Here is a 26,554-nt window from a genome sequence, read left to right as displayed (position 1 = left end):
CCTCTGAACCAAGACCATTTTTCACTCCAGTGGTGATTTTATTCTGTATTAACAGGACCATTTGACCTTTGTTTGCATTCTTCATGTTCTTCTGAAATATCAAATGTCCTTGACTATTCAAATAACAGCCCCAGTCACATTTCAACCATGTCTGTGTAATGCATATCATTTGAGATTCACTTATTTATTGGAATTTTTACTATCAATTTTGATACAAATGCTGTCTGCATTCAGATAAAGAACCTTTACTTTGATGTTTTCAGCCTCTTCCCTGCCCTGAGCTCATTTACTGGTGCACTTACCTTTGAATTCTTTATCCCTTCCTATCATACTTCTGTGATCATTTTCTGTACCACGATGCAGTGATATGGTCTTCATCTTTCTCTTTAAATTAACCTTTAAGTAAACTTACCTCCTCCCAAACTATTTAGTGTAAAGCCCTCTTCATAGGCCCTAGTTATATGACTCAATGGAGCACCAGTTCCAATATAGTTTAAGTGAAAAGCATTCCACTGGTACAGCTCCCTCTTTCATCAGGATTAGTTGCAGTTCCTCATGTATCAAAGTCCACACTTTGTCAAAGCTTTTCACCTTGCACTCATCAAACCAATTCATAAGAATACCAATTTAAGTGAAAAACCAGCATTTATACTCTACGAGAAGAGTCTGTAGCTTAGTTGACAAGTGGATTTCGGTTGGTAAGGGCATTGGCATGGAGAATGTAATAGTAGATGATAATTGCTAGTTAACTTAAAGTCTTTGTTTCAATTTTAAAGCAGGCAAATTGACTCTGATAGATGTAAACAATGCCCAGAGAGGGACAAATATCAGTGAATAGACTTAAGCATAAACAATATATTTGGAAGTAAAACTGGAAGACTTGGGTTTTCAAACAGTTATAAAGAAATATAATAGAAGGGTTACCTGTACCTAAAGAATCATTTCCCAGAGACTATTAAAAAGGAGATCATTCTCCTCTTTAATTCAATCCATAGCATTCCATACTTCCTCAGCACAACCACAAACTTACTTCTATCTATGTGATTGACATTTACATCAATTAGGCCAACCAGATCTTACCTTCCCGAGTCCTCTACCTAACTGAATAACTGAATATAAAGGGAACAACCTTCTGCTCCGACCGCATTCATTTAATTGACTAAAACTGACTGAACCATTCTGACTGTTTCACTGAAAACCTTGCAAACAAGCCCCACCCTTGTTCCCTAACAGTATTGTACATAATTAATATCTTGGAACCGTCAAATATAGCAACTCCTTAGAACTCCATCAAAGGATCTGCTGGAGCACCATGTGCAGAATCCAAAGAGTACGGATTGACTGGGAGAGTGAACAAGTAAAACATGAGCAATCATTGAGGGCATCCATGATGAGTGGCCTTTTGGGGAGTTCTGAAACTAGGTCTCCACCAGTAGAAAATTAGAACTTTTGAAAAGGAATTTAAATGCATTTTGGTGTCTCACAGTCTCATTAACATAGAGTCATAGAGTCATCTGGAGGTTCCTAAGAAATCCATGGGTTCTGTTGACTGCATTTGCACTTTGATGTATGCCATGGGTTATTTAGAGTCATAGAGTCTTACAGCACAGAAACAGACCCTTTGGTCCAACCGGTTCATGCTGATCATAAACCCAAATTAAACTAGTCCCGTCTGCCTGCACTTAGCCCATGTCTCTCCAAACATTTCTTATTCATGTATTTATTGAAATGTCTTCTAAATGTTGCAACTGTGCCTGCACCCACCATGTCCTTTGGAGGTTTATTTCACACACAAACCACTCTCTTTGTAAAAAAGCTGGCCCTCATGTCTTTTTTAAAATCTTTATTCTCTACCTTAAAACTATGACCCCCTCGTCTTGAAAGTAGCAAGTAGTTAGATAAACTTCACAATGAGCCACTGGGATAGAAAAGCCACCATGGTTTCCTCATCCAAGAAAATAAAATCAACCAACATTTCTATTCTCCTATCCTGAAATCCTAACTATTTGTATGAATGCTGTCAGCTAATTATTCTGCAGTCTTTGTGATTTGCATAGGGATCCAATGAAGAATGTTTTGTGCTTATAGATGTTTTGCACACCTGCTTCCATTAAATGATTCAGGATCTGATCTAATTGTAAATGCAGCTATCAGGGACTCAGAGATATTCAGCACAGAAACAGACCCTTCCGTCCAACTAGTCAGTGGCTGACCGTGTTCCCAAACTAAACTAGTCCTATTTACCCGCATTTAACCTATATCCCTTTAAACTTTTCCTATTCATGTACTTATCCAAATGTCTTTTAAACTTTATAACTATACTTGTGTCCATCACTTCCTCTGGCAATTCCACACAGAAACCACCCCCTGTGTAAAAAAATGTCCTTTTTAAATCTTTCTTCTCCCAGTGAAGAACTCCTGGTTTTGAATTTCCCCACTCTAGGGAAAAGTCCTTTGCTATTCACCTTTTCTATGCCCCTTACTATTTTAGAATCTTCTATAAGGTTGCCCCTCAACCTCCTATGCTCCAGTGAAAAAAGTCCCAGCCTATCTTTATAACCCAAACCCTCCATTCCTGGCAACATTCTGGTAAATCCTTTCTGAATCCTCTCCAGTTTAATGATATCTTTCCTATAGCAGGGCGACCAGAACTGCACCCAGTATTCCAGAAGAGGTCTCACCAATATCCTGCATAACCTCAACATGAAATTGCTTGTTCTTGCACAAGCTCAGGCTAAAGCTCTGGAGATATGAGTTCAAATCCTGCCACGGTACGTGGTAAAATTTGAATTCAATAAAAATCTGGAGTTAAACCTGGTCTAAGAGCAATCAACTACAATTGCCAATTCTTGTAAACATTCGCCTGGGTCACTGATCTCCTTTAGGGAAGGAAATATGTTGTCCTTACCATATGGCCTACATGTGACTCCAGACACACAGCAAGATGGGTTGACTCTTAACTGCCCTCTGAAATGGCTGAGCAAGTCACTGAAGGACAAAGACTGGATGTTTGGTCCTGTCAGATTTTTGTCTACAAGTGGAAGCACATCCTGAATGTTGTGATCTCAGTAACGAGATAAATGTATCCAGAATAACCTTAAAAAATCACATAGAAAATATGCATTCATATTTAATTTATCTTTAACATTTTGGTATGCATCAGCAGGAGTAATATTCAGTAGTAATTCTGCTTAAGCATTCAAACCACTGAAAGGTCTTATCGGCGAATGATCAGCATGAATTAAACTACTAAAAATTTACAACAATGAATAAACCACCAGAACTTATGGCAAAGAAAATGACAATTAAAGTTAAAAGGAAGAATCTATGAAAGAATGTGTTACCAACATTAGATTACATTTGTAGGATGGCAGGAGCACCTTCTCCTGTGTAACAACATGCTGTGTTATGTTATGTTCTCTGATTCTATAGCCTCCAGCAAATATTTGGAGCAGCAAGTCCCACTGGTGGCCAATGTATTCTATTATATTGACAACTGGCAACACATTTATGCTTCACAGAGTGTGCCACAACATGATGACATAATGGTTAATGGTAAAATAAGTAGCATAGACAGAAGTATAAGATTGCAGAGTGACATTGATAGATTAAGTGTGAGGGTGAATCTGTGGTGAAGAGGTTTCAATGCAGATAGATATAAACCGTTCTATTTTGGTACAAAAAGAGATAATTCTGAGTACTATGTAAATATTGAAAAGCTAGTGAGTCTGGTGGTCCACAGAGATTTAGGGATCCATGTACATAGATCACTAAAATGAACTGGTCAGATGCCAACAAAACATTAATGCTCATGAATTGTTCACCCTACATGTGGAGTTTTGGCACACAAGATTACGGAGGTTGGATTCAGGAAATGGGCTGCTTTGGGAGGATATGGCTGCAGTTCTCAGATCAGAAAAGCACAAGGATGCTGTAGGAGGGATTCCAACACAGCGTTACAGAGCACGGTATAAGTTCTGCAATCAGTTGCACAGCCTGCACTCTCACTGTCAACCATCATTTGCTTTGTCTCAGGCTAATTATTTTCCAGACATCTACATACCTAATGACCATGACAAATGACATTTATAATTAGATATCAGCAAACCATTAACTTGAAATTCATCACAGTAGATTGCATCCCCTCCACCGCCCCCCTCCCCTCCCCTCCCCTTCACCCCTCCCCCACCCCCCCTGCCCCCGCCGCACTAAATTCTCACGTTTATGTTCGAACAGTAAGGCTGGACATTATATGGGAGATGTAAATAGCCTGCATCAAAATCTCCGAGGAGAAAGCGAGGTCTGCAGATGCTGGAGATCAGAGCTGAAAATGTGTTGCTGGAAAAGCGCAGCAGGTCAGGCAGCATCCAAGGAACAGGAAATTCAACGTTTCGGGCATTCCTGATGAAGGACCAATGCCCGAAACGTCGAATTTCCTGTTCCTTGGATGCTGCCTGATCTGCTGCGCTTTTCCAGCAACACATTTTCAGCTCTGCATCAAAATCTCAGCTACTACTTTTAACCTAATAGCTTGGATTGCGTGCTGCACACAAATGATATGGTTGTACTTTCCTGTTGCACCTTTAAAAAAAATCTAGTATGACTAGCAGAAAAATAAAAAGAAAATGTAATAAATTTTAAAAAGGTATTTCATCCCCTCTAAATCCTGTCAAATGATTAATCCGTTGTAATTGTTCTGAGATAAAATTGAATGGTATAAAGTAATTGTTCCATAAGGGTGAATTGCTATTGCTGGAACTGTGTAATTTATGGTCATAGAGTATAAAGTTATATTGCTTGGAAACAGAACCTTCAGTCCAACTCATCCATGTCAACCAGGTTTCCCAAACTAAACTAGTCCCATTTGCCGACATATGGCCCATATACTTCTGAACCTTTCCAATTCACATGTCTGTCCAAAGGTCTTTTAAATGTTGTAACTGTGTCTGCACCTATCACTTCCTCTGGCAACTCATTCCACATACAAACTACTCTGTGTGAAAAAGCTGCCCTCAGGTCCCTTTTAAATCTTTCTCCTCTCGTCTGCTGGCGAGCTAGCGATACCTGTTTCTCACCAAATGCTGAAATTTATGTTCGGCCCTCTGAGCCCGTGGAAGAGCATTTGAGAATGACAATTGTGACCCATAGTGGCTGGCTATTTTGTACAAACAGAGAGACTCTTCCCAGACCATTGGAATAAATACTTTGGCAGCACCTTGGTTGTAAGGATCTTGCTGAAATACATCTAAGCAGTCTCAATGCAATTCCTAATCAGATTGGCTGAATAACTTTAATCTTCCTCCAATTTGGCACAGACTATCAATTGTGTTTAATTGGCTATAGGATGGCAGTTGAGGCAAAAGGAAATATGTCACGAGGATTCTTCTGAGGTGGGGAGCCTGAGACATATTATTACAGCAGACTGGTAGAGGCTTTGCATTTAACTGAGCTCTCTGGGACCTGAGAGCTCCTTGTATTAGCACCCTAAGTTCAAAAGGATGGAAAAAAGGAAACAAACAAATATTGCATCATTGAAAAGACGTCAAGAACTCCACATACTACTTAATGGAGATCCAGTATTTGAATACTGTTATCTTGAGCAGAACTTCAAATTCTTAAGTGCCTTACTGAAAATCCAGCTTAATCCAATCTTGTGTTTTCCACATAACTTGAATATTATTTACCACAGTTTTTGTTACACTCAAACAGTTGCAGAACAGAAAATTCCCTTACCAAATGTCATTCAGTAAAAAAAACTTTATGACCACTACCAATAATTAATTACATCTTATTCAGCAATTTAACTTAAAACTCCTTTTGAAGAGCCAGCTGTGATGTTTTACAGTTACTTCAAGCAATCTATTAAAAAAGAGAGTTCAGCCAAGTTTTTTATTTTTACAAGTGAAAGATATTACAAGAACCAAATCTAATAGCATATTGTAAAAAGGTCAAGGTTACTAATAGAATTAAGCTAATCAATTTGTAATTGGCTCTTTGCTAGATAAATTCAAAATTAATTTCATTATTGTTCTCCTCACAATCATTCTGACTCTGATTATTGGCCAATTTTATCATACATGCTCTTTGTCCCAACCATTCACAGTGGAGATGTATTCCCATCTCTAACAATCTTCACTGCCAGTGCCCCTTTCCTCACTCCTGTAGTGACAACTTCAAACTGTTCATCTCTTGTTACAAACTGCTTGTTCATCCAGTCCTGGAGAACACAAGTAGCTTGTGGGAATCTTGCATAGCCATGTGTTATAAAATATGGAATGGATTTGTAAGAATTGACAGCAGCCTCCCTTCAGCAATGATAAAACATGAAGTGTTCATCTGCATGAGTTTAAAGACCATTTATTTCCAAAACAATGTCTCAAACAATTTTTCTTCCCAAGAACAAACCCACAGCAAGCTGCTGAAAGGAAATAAATGCAGTCCCATCACTTATAATCTCTGAGGCCCATCTTCAGATTATTCCCATTTCAAAGTTTGCATTATGAGGGCTACTATTTCAGTGGACATAGCGTCATAGAGATGTACAGCACGGAATCAGACCCTTCGGTCCAACTGGTCTATGCCGACCAGATATCCCAACCCAATCTAGTCCCACCTGCCAGCACCCGGTCCATATCCCTCCAAACACTTCCTATTCATATACCCATCCAAATGCCTTTTAAATGTTGCATTTATACAAGCCTCCACCACTTCCTCTGGCAGCTCATTAAGATGGCAATACCCATTAAAGGTTTGGCAGAATATTGATGTTAAGGTGTTAGTCAGTGATACTGACATAAGTAAAAACAACAGAAGCCAAGTTTCTGGAGTCACCTGTAGTAGCTCATCAATGAAGGCCGACAGCTTAATTGGTGTGCACTGCATTCTATATAAAAATACACAGCATTGAGGGCTAGAGGTAAAGAGGAACAAACTGTTACTTATTATTGCTTGTTGTTACTGGGGTCATGGCATGTAATGTTGGTGCAGACCAAGCCCATCAGGAGACATGAAAGATTGAAGTGAAGTGATCACGAGAAGAATCCATGTTGCAAGTAGAAGTCTGACCACCCGAAGCCTGACCCCCTTGGAAATGGAATGTCTGTCAAAGTCATTTTCGAACGTATACAATGGCCCAGCTTCACTGCTCATTGGGGAATTTCAAACATGAATGAGCTTCTGGGAGAAGGCATTCCTCCTCGTTTCCATCTTAACTGGGAGACCCCTTATCTTAAATGGTATCCCATGGTCCTAGATACTTGCCCAAGGGGAACTATTCTCTCAGCATCCACCCCGTCAAGACCCATTGATTCACTGAGCTCCAAGATTATTTTGATCAAGAGATTATTAATTCCTATGTTGGTATTTTTGGGACACTTTAAAACAAAACATAGACTAATACCTCAATTGATATTTAGCAATTCACATTAATTCACAATTCAGAGACCAATCACAAATCTGCATGACTCAGAGAAATATCAGAAAGGACCAAGGTTGTTACTTTACATTAGCCCTTAAAATGATGAATTAGAACATAGAACATAGAACAGTACAGCACACGAATGAGCCCTTGGGCCCACGATGTTGTGCCGAACATGACACCAAATTAAACTAATCTTTTCTATCTGCCCTTGGTGCATGTCCCTCCATTCCTTGCCTCTTCATGTGCTTATCTAAAAATCCCTCAAATGCCCTTATTATATCTGCCTCAACCACCACCCCCAGCAGTGCGTTCCAGACTCCTACCATGCTCTGTGTAAAAAAACTTGCACCCCATGTCTCGTCAGCCTCCACTGCTCAAGAGAAAACTACCTGAGTTTTTCTAGCCTCCCCTTATAGCTCGTACCCTCTAATTCAGCCAGCATCCTGGTAAATCCATGCTGCACCATTTCCAAAGCCTCCAAATCCTTCCTGTAATGTGGCGAGCAGAATTGAATGCAATACTCTTAAGCATCACCTAACCATAGTGTTATAAAATTGCAATATGACATCTTGACTCTTGTACTCAATTCCCCGACCAATAAAAGCAAACATGCCATACACCTTCTTTACCCCCGATCTACCTGCATGGCCACTTTCAGGGAGCTATGGACTTGAACCTCAAGATCCTTCTGTCCATCTATGCTGTTCAGAGTGCTGCCATTAACTGTATAAGTTTCCTTAACATTTGCTCTCCCAAACTACAGCATCTCACACTTACCCGGATTAAACTCCATCTGCCATTTCTCCACCTGTACTTGCAACTGATCTATATCCTGCTGTATCCTTTGACAGTCTTCTACATTATCCACAACTCCACAGATCTTTGTATCATCTGCAGACTGACTAACCAGCCCATCTATATTTCGATCTAAATCATTTACATCTATCATAGATGGCTGAGATCCGAGTATGGATCACTGCAAAAACACCACTAGTCATGGGCCTCCAACCTGAAAAACCCCCTTTCATCATTCTCCTCTGCCTTCTATGGGCAAGCCAATTCTATATCTATGCAGCCAAGTCACTGTGGATCACATGCATCTTAATCTTCTGGGTGAGCTTATCATGAGGGACTTTGTTGAAAGCCTTCCTGAAATCCATGTAGACAACATCCACTGCTCTACCCTCATTGATCACTTTTGCCACCTCCTTGAAAAATTCAATCAAGTTAGTAAGACATGGCCTGCCCTGCACAAAGCCATGCTGACTGTCCTCATCAGGCCATGCTTATTCAAGCATGTGCAAATCCTATCCCTAAGAATTCTCTCCATAGCTTCCCAATTATCAATATGAGACTCACCAATTCATAGTTTCCTGGATTATCACTGTTTCCCTTCTTGAATAGAGGAACAATATCAGCTACTCACCAGTTCTCTGGGACTTCTCCAGTGACAACAAGAATACAAAGATCTTGGTTAAGGCCCCAGCAATCTCATCTCTTGCCTGTCTCAGTAACTTGGGGTAGATACTGAGGGCTTATCAACTTAATGCTCGTCAAGGGATCCAACAACACTTACTCATAGAGTCACAGAGCACGGAAACAGACCCTTCTATTCACCCAGCGCATGCCGAACATAATAGGTAGAAAGTGAGGACTGCAGTTGCTGGAGATCGGAGTCGAGAGTGTGGTGCTGGAAAAGTACAGCAGGTCAGGCAGCATCCGAGGAGCAGGAGAAACTGAGGAGCAGGAGAGATAAAGGGCTTATGCCTAAAATGTCGATTCTCCTGCTCCTCGGCTGCTGCCTGACCTGCTGTACTTTTCTTATGTCGAGCATAATGCCAAACTAAACTAGTTCCACCTGCCTGCTCCTGGCCTATATCTCTCCAAACCTTTCCTATTCATGTATCTATCCAAATGACTTTTAAATGTTATAATTGTACCCGTATCCACCAGTTTTGCAGGAAGTTCATTCACACACGAACAACCCTCTGTGTAAAACATGTGCCTGCGTTATCCATTTCAAGTCTTTCTCTTCTCACCTTAAAAATGTGGCCCTAGTCTTGAAATTCCCCAACCTAACGAAAAGACAGCTACCATTAACTCTACCTATACCTTTCATTATTTTATAACTTCCAATGAGATCTTGTTTCAACCTCTTATGTCCCAGCCTAGCCAACCTTTCTTTATAATTCAAACTTTCCATACCCGGCAACATTCTGGTAAATCTCTTTTGAACCCTCTTCAACTTTATAATAATCTTCCCACAACTGGGCAAACCAGAACTGGTCACAGTATTCCTGAAGAGGCCTCACTGATGTCCTGTACAACCTCAGCACGATTTCCCAACTCCTGTACATCTCTTTCTTGATCTCAAAATGGCCTAGCACATTAGCATGCTCCACACAAATCTCATTATCCTCCATATCCCTCTCCTGGGTGAATACTGATACAAAGTACTCATTTAGGATCTCACACACGTCCTCTATCTCTAAGCACAAGTTCCCTGCTTTATCAGTGAGCGATGGATGGATGGTATAACGATTCTTGGAAGAATAAGATACCACACTTACTTAACACATTATTTGAGTGGCATTTTGGAATTTTAGCATTCAATTTAAGACTTGAGACATCAAGTGACTCCTTGACATAATGGAAAAACATATTGCTTTGCTTTGGGTAAGTAAAATGTAAGAATATAAACCCGTAACAAACTGGAGTAGGAATAGACCAATATGGCCTCTCAGGTCTGCTCTACTAGTCAATCAAATTGTGGCTGATATGACTTCAATGCCACTTTCTCACTCCTTTCAGCTCCCTTGATCATTCACTGGTCCAGAGATCTATCAATCTCATCCTTGCATTTTCTCAAAAATTGCACATCTACAGCTCCCTGGACTGGAGAATTTCAAACATTCACTACTCTCTGTGTGAAGAACATTATCCTAATCTCAGTCTTAAATGGTGGATACTACTTCATTATCACAAAGCCAATGACCCTGTCCAAGTTCCCCAGCCAGAGAAAACAACCTCTCAGTGTGGAGCCTATCAAACCCCTTCATTTAACATTTCAATTAACTTCAGCCTTAATGCTATAAACGAAAGGCAGTACTGGCTCATTTTATTCAATCTCTCCTTAGAGGACTGAACTCTCATCTCAGGAATCAATCTAGCGAATCTTCTCTGCACAAGTTTTGAAACAACCAAATCGTTCCTCAGATAACAAATGTAATGCTGTGCTCAGTACTCCAGATATTCACTCATTCTATCATCCACAAAGCAGGAATCAGGAGTGTGATGGAATACTGCCCACAATCCTGGAAAAATTCAGCCCCAACAACATTTAGAAAGCTCAATACCATCCCTTCACTATTGCTGTACAATGGCAGTGGTATGTAGCATCTAGAATCTGCTCTGAAGTAACTCAGACTCTTGAGACATCACCTTCCAAGCTTAGCGGCTCAACCACACAGTAAAATAAGATCAACAGATGCATGGGAAGACCACCACCTACAGGTTCTCCTCCAAGCCAATCACTGAGTTGGGAATATATAACTGGTCCTTTACTGTATCTGAGTCAAAATCCCGGGGCTCCCTCCCTAACAACACTATGCATGTCCCTATACCCCAATGTCTACAACATTTCCAGAAGTCAGCTTACTAATGAGAGATTGAACTATAAATGCTGGCCTAGCTAGTGACAACCACACCCTACAAATATATAAGATATGTTTGCAAGGTTCTCTTGTACTGGAATGAGATTTCAATTATAGAATTATTTCCTATTAATTGCTTTAAATTTCACCCATGGTTCTAGAGCCCTTTGCTCCTTGATTATATTAGATGAGATTCCTTATAGATGGAAACAGGTGCTTTGGCCTAACAGGTCCACTCCAACCCTCCAAAGAGTAACCCTCCCAGACCAATGCCCCTACCCTGCATTTACACCTGACTAATGCACCCAACACGATGAGACAACTGAGCATGGCCAATTCACCTGACCTGCATATCTTTGGATTGTGGGAGGGAACCAGAGCATCCAGATGAAACCCACGCAGACACGGGGAGAGTGTGCAAACTCCACACAGACAGTCACCCACAGTGGTCCAGTGATATGTTAATTTTACCATCTGTGACACATTTTCTGCACACATTGTTAACAAATTGTCAAAGGTCATAGAGCAGGTTGAAAAAAAGTGATTAAGAAGCCAAATAAGATTTTTGAGCTTTAAAGCTAGAAGCATAGTGTGCAAAAAGGCAAAGGTTGTGATCAATTTTTCAAAAATCCTACTTCACCCTCAGCTGAAGAATTGTGACTGATCATTCATTTACTATGCGTCTGGACAGATGCATGAGTAGGTGGGGAGCAGAGGGATACAAATGCTTAGGAATTGGGTGCCAGGTTTAGACAGTAGATTTGGATCGGCTCAAGCTTAGATGGCCAAAGGACCTGTTCCTGGGCTGTAAACTTTCTTTGTTCTTTGTTCTTTGATCTGGGGTATGACCCTTTATGAATGTGAAGGCATTTGAGGGCATGCAGAAAGCTGGACAACTTGGTTGGGGGGTTTTCATTACTCAGGTAGATTGGAGAAGTTGGATCTGTCCTCAATAGAGAAGGTTAAGAGGAGATTGGATTGAGATATTCAAAACCATGAAGAGTCTGCATAGAATAGACAGGGCGAAAATGTCCAATTGTCAGAAGGATCAAGAAATAAAAGAATACTGATTTAACACATTTTGCAAAAGAACTAAAGATGAGATGAGGAAAAACTTTGAAAGGATTAAATGGTTTCACTTCATCTTATTGTTAAAAAGTAAGGTAAGGCAGTAAGATGCAAGCAGAGAAGAGCAAACAGACAATTAGCAGATGGACTCTAAACAGGATAAAAAATGAGATTACAGCAAACAACCAGGTCAATGAGTTGGTGATACAAAATATAACAGATGTACTGCCTAATAGGCAGGATAAAGGGAAGACCTAGATGGATAAGAATAATACCTGGTATATGCACTTGGAAAATAAATAAATTACATCTGTTTAACAGATGATATAAATTGACCAGATTAAGGGGAATAGAGATGCAAACTTGTCGGTTTTTCCAGAATTCAGTGTTAGACTGTTTTAACACTGACTGTCTTAGCGTTTGTTTGAATAAATTATTGAAACCTATACCTAAGTCTCCAGGTTGTTTGTCAAATTGTGCCACAACATCTTTATGCAGCAAGTGCTTAGGATCTTGAATGCACTGCCTTTGTGTATGCTGGAAGTCAAGTCGATCATAGCTTCCAAAAGGAAATTGGTTACCTTCTCTGATGAGAATTTTGAAGTGCAATGAAGAAAGGGCAGGAGAGTGAGACTAGTTGGGTAGCTCTTGCAGAGAGCTGACATAGGCATGACAGGCCTAAGGTCTTTACCTTTGTTGTTACCAATCCATGATTCTAGGTTCTGTGTTTTTCCCACTGAGCCCAGAGGTTCCCCACTTAACATTGAACTAAATCCCTGGGAAGTCTTTTTTTGCCCCTCCTGACTGAAATCAGTGCCATGGCAACTGGCTTCCAGGCAGGTTCCAGTCTTGTGTTAACCTAAGTGGTCAATTGTTTGATGCAGTACACAGAAAATAAGAGAAAATTATATCAAATTGTAGTGACATGATAACAAATCAGGAAATTTTAGAGCAAAATTCAGTTAGATATTTGGCACATGGAAACCACTGAATTGCATAACATAAGATAATACCTTGTCTCCCATGTCTCACCAGTACGTCTTAATAACATCCTCATTTGGGAAAAAAATAATTCTTGGATAACAAGGTGAAAAGCGGTGAATGTGCCTGTATTCAATGATTTCTATCTCAGCTGCACCACCTGCTGTTCAAACATTATATAGCATTCCAGAAAAAAAGGCCGCATCTGTGCTAAGGGCCCATTCAAATAACTTTGGCTAAAATTGCAACTACCAACATTTTTTTTTCTTAAAATAACATTAACTAATACATTGAGAAAACTTGAAGAATTTACGTTTTGGCCTCTCCTCCTTCTTGCTAGGAAACAGTTCCCTGAGTGCCAGTGCCTCTCAAATATCTCACACGAGACAGAGCATCAGAAAGCTATTTGCTGACAAGTACCTGATTTAAACTTTACAATAGGACTTGTGGCACAGTTAACAAGAATAGGAAGCCGATTGATTTTTCCCTATCCCGGCCTCTTAAGAAATAGTGGATCATATGACCCCGCATACCTGTTGTGATTCAATAAAATCCTAGATGATCTTCCCTCAACAGCATTTTCTCAATTTCTCTTCATTTTCACTTGGTTCCTTTCGCCCCTAAAACTCAGTTCATCTCGGTCACATCTATACTCAACGACTGAGCATCATGACCCTCTGGCGTAGAGGATTCTAAAGCTTCACAATCTTTTTGGTGATGGAATTCCCTGTCATTTTATTCCAAACAGCCGGATTTCTTATCCCAAGGCTCTAACCTCCTGTTCCAGACTCAATAACTATTGAAGAAAGAAGCCTCTCAGCATCAACAGTCAAACCATCTAAGCCATTTCTGATGCTTGTAATGTTTAAAGTATCAACAATCGGAAAGGTGTTATAGATTAGATTAGATTACTTACAGTGTGGAGACAGGCCCTTCGGCCCAACAAGTCCACACTGACCCGCCGAAGCGCAACCCACCCATACCCCTACATTTACCCCTTACCTAACACCATGGGCAATTTAACATCTTTGGACTGTGGGAGGAAACCGGAGGACGTGCAAACTCCACACAGTCAGTCGCCTGAGGCGGGAATTGAACCTGGGTCTCTGGCGCTGTGAGGCAGCAGTGCTAACCACTGTGCCACCGTGCCACCCAAGGTTCCACACATGCCACACAAGCATTTTACCAAAGGCTATGAGGTATCTACCTCGACACAGTTCACAGACACCAGCCAGAGAGTGTGTATAGTTAAACTGACACCGCACATGATGCCATCAGAAAATTTGATGCTCTTCTCTCTATCTAGGTGATATTCCACAAAAGGAATGGAGAGCGCGCATTATATGTCAAAATCGATATTGGTATAAGTGTAAAAAGCATTTTTTTTAATGCGTTCATAAAGATGGCCCAGTATGGTTGGTCCATGCATTAGTAACTAATTGCTTACAATGGGTCTGACATTCTTTGCATTGCCATAACCCCTTCAAATGTCACTACAGCTCCTCAGGATGGACAACTGAAACAGACTGCATCATTGAAACAGTGGGACCACAATTATTGATGTGCCAGTATGCATAGACCCACATACTATTACAATCCACAAAGTAACAAACACAGCCTTTGCAATAGCAAAGGTTCCCGTCTGCAACATTGAGACTATACATTCCCTGACCAACCTTTACATAAACAGGTTTCATGCTATTGACAACTTTAAATGTGTGCAGCATTACACATGGAAGGTGATGCCTCAGTCAGCATCAGATTCTTCTCATCAGCACTGCATTCCCATTCAAGGTGCAACACAGCTTCATCCACAAAGTTATCCATCATATGACTGACATACTTGTGTTTCAGAGAAAGGCAGTATTATATGTGTATGTTTAAATCAAAGATGATTGAACTCTGTACCAAAAAAAAATCCACACAATGTTCTTACCCTGGAAAAGCCTTAGCTCATGGTTCCTGGTTTTGTGTTATGTCTCATGAACGGAATGGCAGTATTACTTTAAGAGTGATGTTTACGACATCATCATTACATCATAGTATGTAACCTAAGGATATGAAACTTTCATACTCCATCATACCTGGGATTGCTTGAAGCATGGCATGCTGTTAGGAACATGTTGCTTGATGCTGTGCTGCAGCAACCTAACAGCTAATGAAAGATAGGTTGAAAATATAATGTTTGAATATTATAGCAAGCTGTAATAAATGTCTGCTGGATTCTTCAATGCCACAACATCCACACCTAGTGTCTTATGACACATGCATTGCCACATCAGGTAAAGTATCCTGTTGAAGACAAAAATCACATCATAGCTAACACTGGAAGTCGCCTACAATAACAACTCCAAAATCTCAGTAGCAGATACTTGAGAAACTAATTGAAAATAAACCAAACATCAGCTCTGGACATTGGAAAATTCAGGTATTAATCGCGTCAGTTTCTGTGACAAAAATAGAAATTGCTGCAGTTCTGGCAGCATCTGTGGAGAGAAATCAAAGTTAACTTTTCGGGTCAAGTGACCCTTCCTCAGAACTGTGTTTCTGTGAGTACAGATCTACAATGTGGTCATTGACCATCAAGTCAGCAGGTCTAATTTCCGTTTGATTTGAGTATGCTTTCAGGAGAAAGGAATATTATAAGATCACCTGAATTTAAAATAAACAAAAGTTTCAGTCCAATTTTGAGCTGAAAGCTTATACAGTTGATACAAAAATAAGAATTTCTCACAACAGCTGGTTCTTAATGAAGGAACACTTTAAATTTGCACTGACATAAAGTCAACAATTTTTATTAATTTTCACACATTTAAAGGTGGTGCCCAATGTCTTTAAGGCTGTATCATTGATAGCTCAATCTCTTTATAAATAGGGAAATATCCAGTGATACTTTTACTGAATTATAGCTGTTCAAACAAATTGGGCCACTCGATTTCATAGATCGAGTGAAAGGCCATCTGAAGAAAAGAGCTCTGAATACCTTGCTTGCCCTTGGCTTCATATTATTCACACATCCCAACTTTCTGTGGGAAATCAGAAAATTCCTGAAAAGATCTGGGACACTCAAAAACTAGCAGAAGATAAAAAATATTTTCAGAATAAACAAACTCTAACTCATGTCATCCAGACAGTAACTCCAAGAGGCATTTTGTCAGATGATGCCACAGTAAAATGTATAGGTGTCTTTTCCAATTAGGAACTATCAGAAAGGTTCAATGAATTAACCATGTCCTCCACACCAACTAAAGTCTTTAGAAAAGATCTGTTGGACATTAAGATGGTCCATACCAATGATGCATCACTTGAGAATAGATGCAAGAATGAAACCATAATGGCTAGCTAGCAGCAATTACATGTTTAGGCCAACACCATTTCTATGTCAGGAAAGCACAATAAGGTAACAAAATCTCTAACAGAAGCTGTTTCTCACACCTACCAAAAGCTGTCCAGCTTATCTTGATACTGGATAGACATATGCAGCAAATACAAACCCGAAAACACTGGTGACTAAAACGATGGTATAACACCATAAAACTGACTGCAAGGAAAGTGTTAGGAAGCTACACAGAAACAACACATCAATGAGGGTCAGAGTCAACCTAATGAAAGGCAAACTTCAGAAGATGTCCACTCTTTCCATGTGTTAACCTTAGACACCATGTCCAATGGCATAAGGCAAATAGAAGCTTAATGTCATGTCCTGAAAAGGCAGGGAGACGTAGAAAATCTTAAAATTGGCACATCTCCTCCACTTCCCACTCCTCCGCCCTTGAGCCCCGCCCCTCCAACCGCCACCAAGACAGAACCCCACTGGTTCTCACCTACCACCCCACCAACCTCCGTATACAGCATATCATCCGCCGTCATTTCCGCCACCAGGGATATATTTCCCACCCCTCCCCTATCAGCGTTCCGCAAAGACCACTCCCTTCGTGATTCCCTCGTCAGGTCCACACCCCCCACCAACCCAACCTCCACTCCCAGCACCTTCCCCTGCAACCGCAGGAAATGCAAAACTTGCGCCCACACCTCCTCCCTTACTTCTCTCCAAGGCCCCAAGGGATCCTTCCATATCCGCCACAAATTCACCTGCACCTCCACACACATCATCTATTGCGTCTGCTGCACCCGATGTGGCCTCCTCTATATTGGGGAGACAGGCCGCCTACTTGCAGAATGCTTCAGGGAACACCTCTGGGACGCCCGAACCAACCAACCCAACCACCCCGTGGTTCAACACTTTAACTCTCCCTCCCACTCCACCGAAGACATGCAGGTCCTTGGACTCCTCCATCGCCAGAACATAACAACACGACGGTTGGAGGAAGAGCGCCTCATCTTCCGCCTGGGAACCCTCCAGCCACAAGGGATGAACTCGGATTTCCCCAGTTTCCTCATTTCCCCTCCCCCCACCTTGTCTCAGTCGATTCCCTTGAACTCAGCACCGCCCTCCTAACCTGCAATCCTCTTCCTGACCTCTCCGCCCCCACCCCACTCCGGCCTATCACCCTCACCTTGACCTCCTTCCACCTATCACATCTCCATCGCCCCTCCCCCAAGTCCCTCCTCCCTACCTTTTATCTTAGCCTGCCTGGCACTCTCTCCTCATTCCTGATGAAGGGCTCTGGCCCGAAACGTCGAATTTCCTGTTCCTTGGATGCTGCCTAACCTGCTGTGCTTTAACCAGCAACACATTTTCAGCACAGGAGTCAGTGCCAACATATGACTACCATTGAGAAAGATATGTACCTCAGCAAGTAGCACTCTATGGTAAAGAAACTATCTCAGTGTATAAGAAATCATCAATTCCAAAGCATTGACAGAATCAGAACTGCAGTGTCAATGTGACAGATCATCTTGGCTTCTAAAAATCTTACACCTCACAGATACCACCAGTTCAGCCATGGCAGAACTACCAGACTGTACAGATCTCATAATTCATGGGATTCAAACCATACCAACCGTGGTGGAACAGCCCACAAATGATGCAATCAAATCAGTCAACAAACTTAAACATCTAAATATAGATTGATTTGATGCAATCCATAATTTTAAGGAAGGTGCAGCACTACATCTTGAAAATGATGCAACCTCCCATTTATTGATTCCCCGCCCCCCCACAGGAAGTGCAATGTATATATGCAGAAGCTTCAAGTGGTACGGAATGAAATGGAGTGAGATGGCATAATTCAGAAAGTTGCCCAGCAAACAGAATGATGTAGTTGCATTGTGTGCATTTTCAAGAAAGATGGCATCCTAAGTACAGGCACCTTAAATTTACCACCTATATGTTGTCCACAAAATGGACTGAGGCTGGAACAGTCAAAGCTAGATGAAAAGCATTGGTACTGGTCTGCCCATTCAGCAGAAATAGCTCAAGAGTTCACAATATTTAGGAAGCCACTCTGTGGGAAACTGGAGAAGTGATAGCAGGGCCTCTTGCTGAGATATTTGTATCATCGATAGCCACAGGTGAGCTGCTGGAAGGCTGGAGGTTTGCAAATGTGGTGCCACTGTTTAAGAAGGGCGGTAAAGACAAGCCAGGGCACTATAGACTGGTGAGCTTGACCTCAGTGGTGGGCAAGTTGTTGGAGGAAATCCTGAGGGACAGGATGTACATGTATTTGGAAAGGCAAGGACTGATTAGGGATAGTCAACATGGCTTTGTGCATGGGAAATCATGGCTCACAAACTTGATTGAGTTTTTGCAAGAAGTAACAAAGAAGATTGATGAGGGCAGAGCAGTAGATGTGATCTATATGGACTTCAGTTAGGCGTTTGACAAGGTTCCCCATGGGAGACTGATTAGCAAGGTTAGATCTCATGGAATAAAGGCAGAACTAGCCATTTGGATACAGAACTGGTTCAAAGTTAGAAGACAGCAGGTGGTGGTGGAGGGTTGTTTTTCAGACTGCAGGTCTGTGACCAGTGGAGTGCCACTAGGATCGGTGCTCAGCCCTCTACTTTTTGTCATTTACATAAATGATTTGGATGCGAGCATAAGAGGTACAGTTAGTAAGTTTGCAGATGGCACCAAAATTGGAGGTATAGTGGACAGCGAAGAGGGTTACCTCAGATTACAACAGGATCTGGACCAGATGGGCCAATGGGCTGAGAAGTGGCAGATGGAGTTTAATTCGGATAAATGCGAGGTGCTGCATTTTGAGAAAGCAAATCTTAGCAGGACTTATACACTTAATGGTAAGGTCATAGGGAATGTTGCTGAACAAAGAGACCTTGGAGTGCAGGTTCGTAGCTCCTTGAAAGTGGAATTGCAGGTAGAGAGGATAGTGAAGAAGGCGTTTGGTATGCTTTCCTTAATTGGTCAGAATATTGAGGACAGAGTTTGGGAGGTCATGTCGTGGCTGTACAGGACATTGGTTAGGCCACTGTTGGAATATTGCGTGCAATTCTGGTCTCCTTCCTATCGGAAAGATGTTGTGAAACTTGAAAGGGTTCAGAAAAGATTTACAAGGATGTTGCCAGGGTTGGAGGATTTGAGCTACATGGAGAGACTGAACAGGCCGGGGCTGTTTTCCCTGGATTGTCGGAGGCTGAGGGGTGACCATACAGAGGTTTACAAAATTATGAGGGGCATAATAGAATAAATAGACATAGTCTTCCACTGGGATTGGGGAGTCCAGAACTAGAAGGCATAGGTAAAAACAATGACTGCAGATGCTGGAAACCAGATTCTGGATCAGTGGTGCTGGAAGAGACAGCAGTTCAAGCAGCATCCAAGGAGCAGCGAAATCGACATTTCGGGCAAAAGCTCTTCATCAGGAATAAAAGCTGTGCTCTTCCAGCACCACTGATCCAGAATCTAGAAGGCATAGGTTTAGGGTGAGTGGGGAAAGATATGAAAGAGACCTAAGGGGCAACTTTTTCACACAGAGGGTGGTACGTGTATGGAATGAGCTGCCCGAGGATGTGGTGGAGACTGGTACAATTGCAACATTTAAAAGTCATTTGGATGGGTATGTGAATAGGAAGGGTTTGGAGGGATATGGGCTGGGTGCTGGCAGGTGGGACTAGATTGGGTTGGGATATCTGGTCGGCACGGACGGGTTGGACTGAAGGGTCTGATGCCATGCTGTACATTTCTATGGCTCTAGTTGAATAGTTACCATTGGGCTCCCAGTTAATCAAGGCATTCCAGATGATTGAAAACATGCCTGGTTATAGTTTCTATAGGTTACAAATATGCAACAAGATTCAGCCATTCAGCCCCTTGAGCTTGTTCCACCTTCATTAAGATCATGGCTGACCAGATTTTAAATTTTCTTGCCTGATAATCTTTCATCTCAGTTTATTCAGTATCCAGTAAGAGATAATGTCTGAAAACACACTGGCATATACCATTTCAAAAATATTTCAAGTCTGCTTACTAAGTTGGGCGTGATCCACATGACATCCTCATTGTATATGTTTGTATTATCTTTCAGAATGCATAATACATCCTGTCAAAGAAATGATCAATAAGTGACAAGCAGCAAAGCAAGAAATTTTGCTGCAGACTTTTCATGCAGCCCACTGGATAAGGAATTACCATTCCTCATGCAATGTATGTTCAGATGTCAAGTGTACACCAGTCAATGAAGGCAAGCATGCAGGTACAGCAGGTAGTGAAGAAGGCTAATAGCATGCTGGCCTTCATAACAAGAGGGATTGAGTATAGAAGCAAAGAGGTGCTTCTGCAGCTGTACAGGGCCCTGGTGAGACCACACCTGGAGTACTGTGTGCAGTTCTGGTCGCCAAATTTGAGGAAAGACATCTGGATATTGAGGGAGTGCAGCGTAGGTTCACGAGGTTCCTTCCTGGAATGGCGGGATTACCTTACACTAAAAGACTGAAGCAACTGGGCTTGTTTACCCTTGAGTTTAGAAGACAGAGAGGGGATATGATTGAGACGTATAAAATTATGAAAGGATTGGACACTCTGGCAGCAGGAAACAAGTTTCCGCTGATGGGTGAGTGCCGAACCAGAGGACACAGCTTAAAATTATGGGGTAGACCATTTAGGACAGAGATGAGGAGAAACTTCTTCACCCAGAGAGTGGTGGCTGTGTGGAATGCTCTGCCCCAGAGGACAGTAGAGGCCCAGTCTCTGGATTCATTTAAGAAAGAGTTGGATAGAGCTCTCAAAGATAGTGGAATCAAGGGTTATGGAGATAAGGCAGGGAGTGGATACTGATTAGGAATGATCAGCCATGATCATATTGAATGGCAGTGCAGGCTCGAAGGGCTGAATGGCCTACTCCTGCACCTATTGTCTATTGTCTATTGTAACTGACATTATTGAGCAACTAATTGTCTAACCATTCTGAGAGCTAGGACATTCTGCTGTAAAGACAGAGGGGAATCAAAATAATACACAATGAGCATGCAGGTAGAGAACAGCACACTGGGTACGGGTGTGAGACAGAAATACAAAAATAAAGGTTTCTAAAATATGCAACATTCCCAGGTCATGTACTACATCGTGAAGGAGCAGTAGCCACCTCAGACAAAATTATGGTACATCAACCATGCGTGAACAAAGTGAGGAAGAACATTCTGATGATAATGATTGGATGATGTTGAATGACAGCAGCCAGCAGCAAGACACCAGGTCATCAAACAAGTGCAACCCAAAGCAAAGCATAACTCTCCACAAGGCTGAGTGATCAGGGCAGGCTGGCAAAACTCCAAGATATTACCTTGAAATTTGAAACGTTAATTGTGTAAACATTTTTAACCTGTTTACCGACCTGAAGCACGGAAGAAGTTGAAAAGTATTATATTTTAATCATTAGTAAATGCTAAGAAAATGGCAGTTTCATTTGTTTTCCTGTCACTTTCAGCAAGTGGAAGAAGGTGCTGATATGTCATCAAAAATACTGCATGCTTACAGCTTTTGGGTTGTCATCCTTTCTGCTTCTCTGGTAGTACATCAGCAGAGGAAATACTTGTCATATTTGTTCCTCTGTTATCTCAGCTCTCGCTGTGTTAATAAATAGGTCCTTCTAAACAGCTGCATGTTGCAGCTTCAGAGATTGAAGTTGGAAAATGAAGATGCTAATTGCCAGATCTGCTCAGAAACTTATGCTCCCATTGCCCTGTCACTTTGCACACAACCAACCTAGTCACATGCATCAAGTACAAAAAGCTCTCACAGTGTCACAGAATTTCATGCAAATAATTTCAATATCCCTACTCATATTTTTTGATAGCACCGATTTCTTGTGACTACATGACATCATCGACTTGATAAGACTGTGGAAAAGTTACGCTGATGTAGAGAGGCTTGTTAAATATTCTCAATATTTAAAATTCAATCCTTTCTTTCTCTTCTGATTTCTTACATTCCGCACAGAGCTTCCACTTCATAGGAACAGGAGTAGGCTCAACGAGCCTACTCCCCAATTGAATTAGCTCAGGCTAGTCTAAAAGACAGGTCATAGACCACAATATGGCTCACTGAATGTTCCCATGTGTCCCACAAGACCATAACTCCAAAACTTAGGAAAGTGGAGCGAGGTTTTTTTTTAAGGAGCTGCTCCTTCAGTTAGAGGTCATTTCTCTCCATCATTATTTGTAGGTATGCTCAATACTGAGAAACGCTCAATGATGGGAAGAGTGCCGATCAGTTTATCATGAGTCGTTTTACTCAGCTCAAGGCTTGGAACAATGCTAGTGTGCAATCTGACAGGGACAGTAGGTTTTAGGGAGGTATTGGCTCAGGTAGTAGGAGAATGAGAGTAGGGCTGCTGGGAGAGGGAGGTCAAAAGGAGAGTGTTTTGCAGCAACATCTCATCCTGAAGCATTTGATAGCTGATGTTGATACCTTTGGAGCTGTCCAATTCTGCACTTCAGTAATATTAATCACTAAACTTCCCAGTGTGTGAGTAAGCATGAGTGAGCGTGCGTAGATATGGGTGAGTGAATGAGTGAGTGTGAGTAGACCTGGACGAGTGAATGAGTGAGTGTGAGTAGACATGGGTGAATGAATGAGTGAGTGTGAGTATGAACATGATTGTGAATGAGTGTGGGTGAGCATTTAGGGTGACTGACAGTGTGTGAATGAGTCACTGTGGGTAATGAGTGATGATGAGAGAGTGATCCTGGGTGACGAAATGAATCAGTATTGCAGAGTAAGTAGGTCTGGATGGGTATATGTATGGATTGGTGAGTGAATGAGTATGGGAGGGAGTGGGTAAATGAGTGAGCTTGACTCTGTGAGTGAGTGTCGTTGAGTAAGTAAGTGTTGATGAGAGATTGGGTGTTTCTAAGTGTTTGAGTGGGTGAGTGAGTGTGTCCGTGAATGAGTGAATAATGACTGATTGAGTGTGGGTGATTGTAGGGATAAGAGGGCGAGTGGGGATGTGTGAATGAGTGAGGATGTGATTAAGTGAGGATGAGTGAATGAGGATGAGTAAGCAGGCTGTGGGGAGACTGAGTGAGTTGTTGAGTTTTATTGAGTAGGGATGTAGTTGATGAGTGCTGGGGTAAGTGGTTAAGTGTGTGGCTGGTTGAGTGTGTGGGGGAATGGGTATGTAAGTGTGTTTGGGTCAATCACATACAACCCTTTTACCTCTTCCTCCTTCACTAAATTTGCATCCACAAAGCAGGCTGTGGAAAGGAAAACCCAAGCTGAAAAATCAACGTGTTTCTGACCCTGTTGTGTTAAAACCATCAAGGCAAGCTTGCAGTATGCCCATTAGAGGTAAACCAATTAAACACAACTAATTGAATCACCACCACCACCTTCCTTAGTGATCAGGACTTGTAGCCTAGTCTTTATCTCTGTCTAACTGTGTTTCTTAGTTAAAAAGACAAAAGAAAGTTTAATTATCTACTTCTGCCACTTGGTCATTTTCATTAATAACTTAGTGAAATTGCCAATTTCATACTTCGGTGTTGTTTTCCCTGAACTGTGTGCGCGCGAGCGAGCACACACACACACACACAGATCAGAAGACCAAAGCACTAATGTACAGGTTGAATTTTTAAATCACATTTTGTTTTGATAAGCCAAAACAGCTGATCATGGATGTAGATTCAGAGACTGTCTGGCAGAGTCCTGTGTGACCCGTGAAATGTCACACCTGTACAAGGCCAGGGAAACTTTAAAGAAAAGGATTGTAAAGGAAAGGTCAATGACAATGACATGCTTGTGTTCTATCTTTCTAGAGATATACAATAAGAGAGTTTATATCTGACTATAACCCTGATCTTAGTGCCTGATGTACTAATATGTGAACTGGTGTCTGTGAATGTCACAGTTGAAAAACATTAATTAAACATCTCCTCATTGCAGGTAAAGAGAGGCAAAGCTACTATCGGCCTCTAAGTGCTACCAGCCACTATCAAAAGGAAAAAGAACAAAAGAACATCAATCAACCTGCCAAGCTTAGAATCTCAAAGTTGACTGCTTGACTAAGACAATATATTACTGATATCATCTAACGTGTTAGGGCAGAATGACCAAATTAATCACTTGACAGCCGGAGTCTACATCCAATATCAAAGAATTTATTGATGTTACATCAATAGGAAGAAACCGCTGGGGGTGCAGATACTCTCCTTTAAACAAAGGAAAGATGTAAACATTTATACATTTGCTTCCAGCCCACCTTTGACTAATGTAAAACAATGGTACTATTATTTGATTACATACACATCCAATCAGAGAAATGATGTGGCTGCATGGTCAATGATAGACAACTCCAGGTCTTCCATGACCTCACAAAATATACCAGAAATCTTTATTACCCATTCTTGGGCTTTCATAATACACCTTATTCAACCATATTCCAATATTACTGACTTCTGCAACTGGTCTCCAATTCTCCCTGCAAGTAGAATGGGGGCCGCTATATACAATCTAAAGCAGTCTGTCCACAGAAATTCAGTTAAATCCCCTAACATTAGTTTGTTGGTTGCATTTAGATTAGATTCTCTACAGTGTGGAAACAGGCCCTTCAGCCCAACAAATCCACACCGTCCCTCCGAAGAGAAACCCACCCAAACCCATTCCCTTACCCTATATTTACCCCTGACGAACGCACCCAGCACTGTGGGCAATTTAGCATGGCCAATTCACCTGACCTGCACATCTTTGGATTGAGGGAGGAAACCGGAGAACCCGGAGGAAACCTGGGCAGGCACGGGGAGAATGTGTAAACTCTACACAGACAGGCGGGAGTCAAACTCAGGACCTTGGTGCTGTGAGGCAGCAGTGCTAACCACTTAGCCACCATGCCACCCATTAGACCTTCGCTGTACTGATATAGATATAACATATCGTGATAGTTACTTAAAGAGCCTAAATTAGTGTGGGATCAGCCTTTTTCTTGATCTTTACTAAATAATAAACATTGAACCACCTGGTAAAAGGAGCCTCTATCAAGGTTTTTCAAAGCTGATTCTACAAGTATCCAATTAAATCCCTTCACATTGAATACATTAAAACTATTACTGTATGGATTTATGATTTGGAGATGTCGCTGTTGGACTGGGGTGTACAAAGTCAAAAATCACACAACACCAGGTTATAGTCCAACAGATTTAATTGGAAGCACATCAGGTGAAGGAGCAACGCCCCGAAAGCTAGTGTGCTTCCAATTAAACCTGTTGGATTATAACCTGGTGTTGTGTGATTTTTATGTTTCATCTTCCCAATGTAGGGAAGATGACTTTGGGAACACCTGATGTAGTAAATTAGGTGAACCTCTGTCTCACCTGGAAGGACTGTTTGAGGCTCTGGATGGAGGTGAGGTGGGTGGTATATTGGAAGGTTTTGCATCTATTCCAGTTGCAGGGGAAGGTACCTGTGGCTTTGTGGGAGCGGGGTGGGGGGGCGTGGTTTTGTGGTGGGGATTGTCCAAAGGAAGAGTAGCATAAACCAAGGACTATTAAAGGGAACAGTCCATGCAGAAGGCAGAGAGGGGTGAGGAGGGCAAGATGTTCTAGGTGGTGGGGTCCAGTTGAGTTGGCAGGGGTGTTTTGGAATGATGCATTGGATGCGGAGACTGGTGGGCAAGACCATAAGACCACAAGACATTGGAGTGGAAGTAAGGCTATTTGGCCCATCGAGTCCACTCCGCCATTCAATCATGGCTGATGGGCATTTCAACTCCACTTACCAGCATTCTCCCTGTAACCCTTAATTCCTTGTGACAGCAAGAATTTATCAATATCTGCCTTGAAGACATTTAGCGTCCCGGCCTCCACTGCACTCTGCGGCAATGAATTCCACAGGCCCACCACTCTCTGGCTGAAGAAATGTCTCTGCATTTCTGTTCTGAATTGACCCCCTCTAATTCTAAGGCTGTGTCCACGGGTCCTAGTCTCCTCACCTAGTGGAAACAATTTCCTAGCGTCCACCCTTTCCAAGCCATGTATTATCTTGTAAGTTTCTATTAAATCTCCCTTTAATCTTCTAAAC

This window comes from Hemiscyllium ocellatum, chromosome 14, assembly GCF_020745735.1.
Source record: "Hemiscyllium ocellatum isolate sHemOce1 chromosome 14, sHemOce1.pat.X.cur, whole genome shotgun sequence".
In the NCBI taxonomy this organism is placed as follows: Eukaryota; Metazoa; Chordata; class Chondrichthyes; order Orectolobiformes; family Hemiscylliidae; genus Hemiscyllium; species Hemiscyllium ocellatum.
Note: the sequence above shows the minus strand (reverse complement) of the source record.